Raw genomic sequence first — 6,454 nt, forward strand, 5'->3', positions numbered from 1 at the left:
ACACAGAGAGGCAGCTCTCTCTCCCCTGTGCACAAGCTGGTGCTGGCCAAAAAAACTAGGCATGCATGATTAATCTATTGAGCGATGCAACCAACCCCACCCTCCTTTTATTTTCACTCTCACTTTATTATCTCTGTCTCATCCTGTCTCGTTGTCTGTTTGGAGAATCAAATCTTCTCCAAACTGTTGTGGAACAGTTCATCTAAAGTTGTCAGATGAGTGATTACAGGAGGATTTTTTAAAAGTCCTATTAAGTGCTAATGTTTGAAGTTCTAGCAGTGGCAGCTATAGGGGTCAGCTTGTAGTCTAATCAGTGTAACATAAAGAACTGCAGCTGCTCTATTAAAAAAAAAACACATATTAGGCACAAGACATTTTTCCATAGGGCAACATACAGTATGTGATGTAGAGCAACTTTTGTTGCCATGGATGCAGAAATTTGCTCTGCAGGTTTTCTCCATAAACTGTATACTGCATCATGTGACTGTACTGATATGTTTCTGTCTGACTGACAAGGTGATGATCCAATCAGCTGAAACATTTTCATGCTGCTAAGATTTTCTGATAGTCACTGAAACATTTATCTGTCTTTGCTATTTCTAGGCTATTGCATCAGTGCATTAGTATGTGGAAGCACATTATGCAGTTGTGATCCGGACACAACTGTATATGTGTGGAAGCCCATCAGCAGGTAGTGTTGGAAGCACAGGCTGTATTGTATACTTTAGTATTGTCAGGCTTAGTTGTGGGTATTTGTCACTATATGGATGGCACTGGGGTCAGTGTGGGTTTAGTGTGTGTGAGTCATAGTTGGTGCTTGATGTAGAATAAAACTTATGCATGCATTAATGTCTCATTGTTTCTTTCTGGGTGTGGCTGCTTCTGGCTGAGCGGCGATCCAACTTTGAGGCCATGGGCAATGTGGAGCTCAGGTAAGGCCCCTGCTGCAGCTGGAAGTGAAGCAAATTATTACAAGTTCAACAACTGACTTGATTAGTATCCACACCGCAGCTGTTGTGTGTTGTCAGAGCTCTTTGTGGTAAGTGGATAAAAAAAAAGACATCAAGGACCATTTCAAAGGTGGTTTGTGTGCTGATGCTTCCTGTTTGTGTTTCTCTTGCAGGATGGCAGAGCTTATTTGGAGGGCCATGAGAGACCAGGTGAGACGTTGCCTGATGATAACATTGTTTAGTGTTTCTACACATATGCATGCATTAATTTCTGTGTGTGTGTGTGTGTGTGTGGGTGTGTCTCTGAGCGTGCGTGCGTTGGAAGTGCAGGCTTGTCTTCAACTCAGTTTAGATGGGCTTTGTTCTGTATCCAGGTACATTGAAGTTTGGGTCTGGCTGAGTATTGTCAAGGCTCAGTTGTGGATGGATTCAGTGCAGTTGTGATCCGGACACAGCTGTGTATATGTGGAAGCCTATGGGCAGATAGTGTTGGATGTGCTGTCTGTGAATTGTGGAGCTGAGTGTTGTCATGCTTAGTTGTGGTTATTTGTCAGTGTAGGTTTTGTGTGTGTGTGTTAGATGTAGTTGGCTCTTGATGTAGTGGCTGTCAATAGTTGTATGTTGTTCATGGAGCTGTGTGGCTAGGTGTTTAAGTGCTGCGCTTAGGCCTGTAGGTGTGAGGCTGTGTTTAGCAGGTTGAAGATTGACATGAAGGTCATGGAGGAGCTCAGAGTCAAAGTGGATCTCAGGTAGGCCTCCTGCTGCATCTGAAGGTTTTGCAAAATGCAAGGTTAGACTTTTTCTTTCTTCCTGTGGCTCATGTTTAGTTTCTTTGTGCATTGTGCAGGATGGAGCAGCTGATCAAGAGGACCCTTAAGACAAGGTAAGAGCAAGCATGTTGGTCAACATTGCTCAGTCTTGGGTTTTTTTTCTTTTTTTTTTTTACATTTGAGGGTTGATTTATGTCTCACTGTCTACATTTCTGTCTTCAATTCAGGAAGCGTTGGATCAGAGGCAGTTGGTGTGGGTCCTGGGCCATGAAGAGGAAGATTTGTATAGAGCTTTGTCTCCTGTTGGGGTTGTGGAGGATGTGTTTGCAAATAAATGCTTGATTTGTACCCAATGGCAGTTGTCTGTGCTTATTTTGTGATGCACAAACTGATTTCAAGGCTGCATGGAGTTTGGAGAATTTGCCATGTTTAAACTTAGTGACTGGCTCCACACTTTAGGTGAACATTTCAACCTTAGGTTTAGGACTTTTAGTTAATTCTTTGTTTACATGGCTAGAGTCATCTGTGAGAACTGTCAGAGTATAAATGTAGTTCTAAAATTTTGAGTTGTAGGTAACAGAAAATTTTTAGACAAATAGTTAATATGCAGATGAAACAGCGCAAGCTGTGCTGTGTAGATGCAAGATTCTCAGGCTTTAAACTGAAATGTCATAAAAAACGTCATAGTATAGTAAGGAGTCAAAATCGGCCAAAAAAAGTCATTTTTTATTTTGACCTCAAAATGTCATAAGAATGGTCATAGTATAGTAAGGTGTCAAAATCAGGCAAAAAGTCATATTTTAGTAAGACCTCAAAATGTCCAAAAAAACGTCATAGTACAGTAAGGCGTCAAAATGTGCCAAAAAAGTCATATTTTAGTAAAACCTCAACATGTCATAAAAAACGTCATAGTACAGTAAGGCATCAAAATATGCCAAAAAAAGGTCATATTTTAATAAGAACTCAAAATGTCATTAAAAACGTCATAATATAGTAAGGTGTCAAAATATGCCAAAAAAATTCATATTTTAGTAAGACCTCAAAATGTTATAAAAATGGTCATAATATAGTACGGCGTCAAAATATGCCAAAAAAAGTCATATTTTAGTAAGACCTCAAAATGTCAAAAAACGTCATACGGGGATAAGGCGGCAAAATATGCCAAAAATAGTGATATTTTAGTAAGATCTCAAAATGTCAAAATACGTCTTGGTATTGTAAGGTGTCAAAATATGCCAAAAAAGTCATATTTTAGTAAGACCTCAAAATGTAATAAAAAACGTCATAGTATAATAAGGCGTAAAAATTGGCCAAAAAAAGTCAAAATTTTTTTGTACTCAAAATGTCATAAAAATGGTCATAGTATAGTAAGACGTCAAAATCGGCCAAAAATAGTCAAAAAAATTTTTGACCTCAAAATGTCATAAAAAACGTAATAGTGTAGTAAGGAGTCAAAATGGGCAATAAAAAGTGATATTTTAGTAAGACCTCAAAATGTCATAAAAAACGTCATAGTATGATAAGGCGTCAAAATCGGCCAAAAAAAATCAAAAAAATGTTTGACCTCAAAATGTCCTTACTATACCTTACTATACTATGATGTTTTTTATGACATTTTGAGGTCAAACATTTTTTTGACTTATTTTGGCCGATTTTGACGCCTTACTATACTATGACATTTTTTATGACATTTTGAGGTCAAAAAAAATTTTGACTTTTTTTGGCCGAAAAAAACGCTTTACTATACTATGACGTTTTTTATGACATTTTGAGGTCAAAAAAAATTTTGACTTTTTTTGGCTGAAAAAAACGCTTTACTATACTATGACGTTTTTTATGACATTTTGAGGTCAAAAATTTTTGTAACTTTTTTTGGCCGATTTTGATGCCTTACTATACTATGACGTTTTTTATGACATTTTGAGGTAAAAAAAAATGTTGACTTTTTTTGGCCGATTTTGACGCCTTGCTATACTATGACGTTTTTTATGACATTTTGAGGTCAAAAAATAATTTGACTTTTTTTGGCCGAAAAAAACGCCTTACTATACTATGACGTTTTTTTATGACATTTTGAGGTCAAAAATTTTTTTAAACTTTTTCTGGCCGATTTTGGCGCCTTACTATACTATGACGTTTTTTATGACATTTTGAGGTCAAAAAAAATTTTGACTTTTTTTGGCTGAAAAAAACGCTTTACTATACTATGACGTTTTTTATGACATTTTGAGGTCAAAAAAAATTTTTGACTTTTTTTGGCCGATTTTGACGCCTTACTATACTATGACGTTTTTTATGACATTTTGAGGTCAAAAATTTTTTTGACTTTTTTTGGCCGATTTTGACGCCTTACTATACTATGACGTTTTTTATGACATTTTGAGGTCAAAAAAAATTTTGACTTTTTTTGGCCGATTTTCACGCCTTACTATACTTTGACGTTTTTTATGACATTTTGAGGTCAAAAAAATTATATACCAAAATGTCATAGTATAGTAAGGCGTCAAAATCGGCCAAAAAAAGTCAAAAATTTTTTTGACCTCAAAATGTCATAAAAAAAGTCATAGTATAGTAAGGCGTTTTTTTCGGCCAAAAAAAGTCAAAAAATTTTTTTGACCTCAAAATGTCATAAAAAACGTCATAGTATAGTAAGGCGTCAAAATCGGCCAAAAAAAGTCACAATTTTTTTGACCTCAAAATGTCATAAAAAACGTCATAGTATAGTAAGGCGTCAAAATCGGCCAAAAAAAGTCAAAAAATTTTTTGACCTCAAAATGTCATAAAAAACGTCATAGTATAGTAAGGCGTCAAAATCGGCCAAAAAAACTCAAAAATTTTTTTGACCTCAAAATGTCATAAAAAATGTCATAGTATAGTAAGGCGTCAAAATCGGCCAAAAAAAGTCAAAAAAAAATTTGACCTCAAAATGTCATAAAAAACGTCATAGTATAGTAAGGCGTTTTTTTCGACCAAAAAAAGTCACAATTTTTTTTGACCTCAAAATGTCATAAAAAACGTCATAGTATAGTAAGGCGTCAAAATCGGCCAAAAAAACTCAAAAATTTTTTTGACCTCAAAATGTCATAAAAAATGTCATAGTATAGTAAGGCGTCAAAATCGGCCAAAAAAAGTCAAAAAAAAATTTGACCTCAAAATGTCATAAAAAACGTCATAGTATAGTAAGGCGTTTTTTTCGACCAAAAAAAGTCACAATTTTTTTTTACCTCAAAATGTCATAAAAAACGTCATAGTATAGTAAGGCGTTTTTTTCGGCCAAAAAAAGTCAAAAAAAAATTTGACCTCAAAATGTCATAAAAAACGTCATAGTATAGTAAGGCGTCAAAATCGGCCAAAAAAAGTCACAATTTTTTTTGACCTCAAAATGTCATAAAAAAACGTCATAGTATAGTAAGGCGTCAAAATCGGCCAAAAAAAGTCAAAATTTTTTTTGACCTCAAAATGTCATAAAAAACGTCATAGTATAGTAAGGCGTCAAAATCGGCCAAAAAAACTCAAAATTTTTTTTGACCTCAAAATGTCATAAAAAACGTCATAGTATAGTAAGGCGTTTTTTTCGGCCAAAAAAAGTCAAAATTTTTTTTGACCTAAAAATGTCATAAAAAACGTCATAGTATAGTAAGGCGTCAAAATCGGCCAAAAAAAGTCAAAATTTTTTTTGACCTCAAAATGTCATAAAAAACGTCATAGTATAGTAAGGCGTCAAAATCGGCCAAAAAAAGTCAAAAAAAAATTTGACCTCAAAATGTCATAAAAAACGTCATAGTATAGTAAGGCGTTTTTTTCGGCCAAAAAAAGTCAACATTTTTTTTGACCTCAAAATGTCATAAAAAACGTCATAGTATAGTAAGGCGTCAAAATCGGCCAAAAAAAGTCAAAATTTTTTTTGACCTCAAAATGTCATAAAAAACGTCATAGTATAGTAAGGCGTCAAAATCGGCCAAAAAAAGTCAAAAAAAATTTGACCTCAAAATGTCATAAAAAACGTCATAGTATAGTAAGGCGTCAAAATCGGCCAAAAAAAGTCAAAAAATTTTTTGACCTCAAAATGTCATAAAAAACGTCATAGTATAGTAAGGCGTCAAAATCGGCCAAAAGAAGTCAAAAAATTTTTTGACCTCAAAATGTCATAAAAAACGTCATAGTATAGTAAGGCGTCAAAATCGGCCAAAAAAAGTCAAAAAATTTTTTTGACCTCAAAATGTCATAAAAAACGTCATAGTATAGTAAGGCGTCAAAATCGGCCAAAAAAAGTCAAAAAATTTTTTTGACCTCAAAATGTCATAAAAAACGTCATAGTATAGTAAGGCGTTTTTTTCGGCCAAAAAAAGTCAAAAAATTTTTTGACCTCAAAATGTCATAAAAAACGTCATAGTATAGTAAGGCGTCAAAATCGGCCAAAAAAAGTCAAAAAAATGTTTGACCTCAAAATGTCATAAAAAACGTCATAGTATAGTAAGGCGTTTTTTTTGGCCAAAAAAAGTCAAAAAATTTTTTGACCTCAAAATGTCATAAAAAACGTCATAGTATAGTAAGGCGTCAAAATCGGCCAAAAAAAGTCAAAAATTTTTTTGACCTCAAAATGTCATAAAAAACGTCATAGTATAGTAAGGCGTTTTTTTCGGCCAAAAAAAGTCAAAAAAATGTTTGACCTCAAAATGTCATAAAAAACGTCATAGTATAGTAAGGCGTCAAAATCGGCCAAAAAAAGTCAAA

Source organism: Toxotes jaculatrix, chromosome 12 (genome assembly GCF_017976425.1).
Source record: "Toxotes jaculatrix isolate fToxJac2 chromosome 12, fToxJac2.pri, whole genome shotgun sequence".
In the NCBI taxonomy this organism is placed as follows: Eukaryota; Metazoa; Chordata; class Actinopteri; family Toxotidae; genus Toxotes; species Toxotes jaculatrix.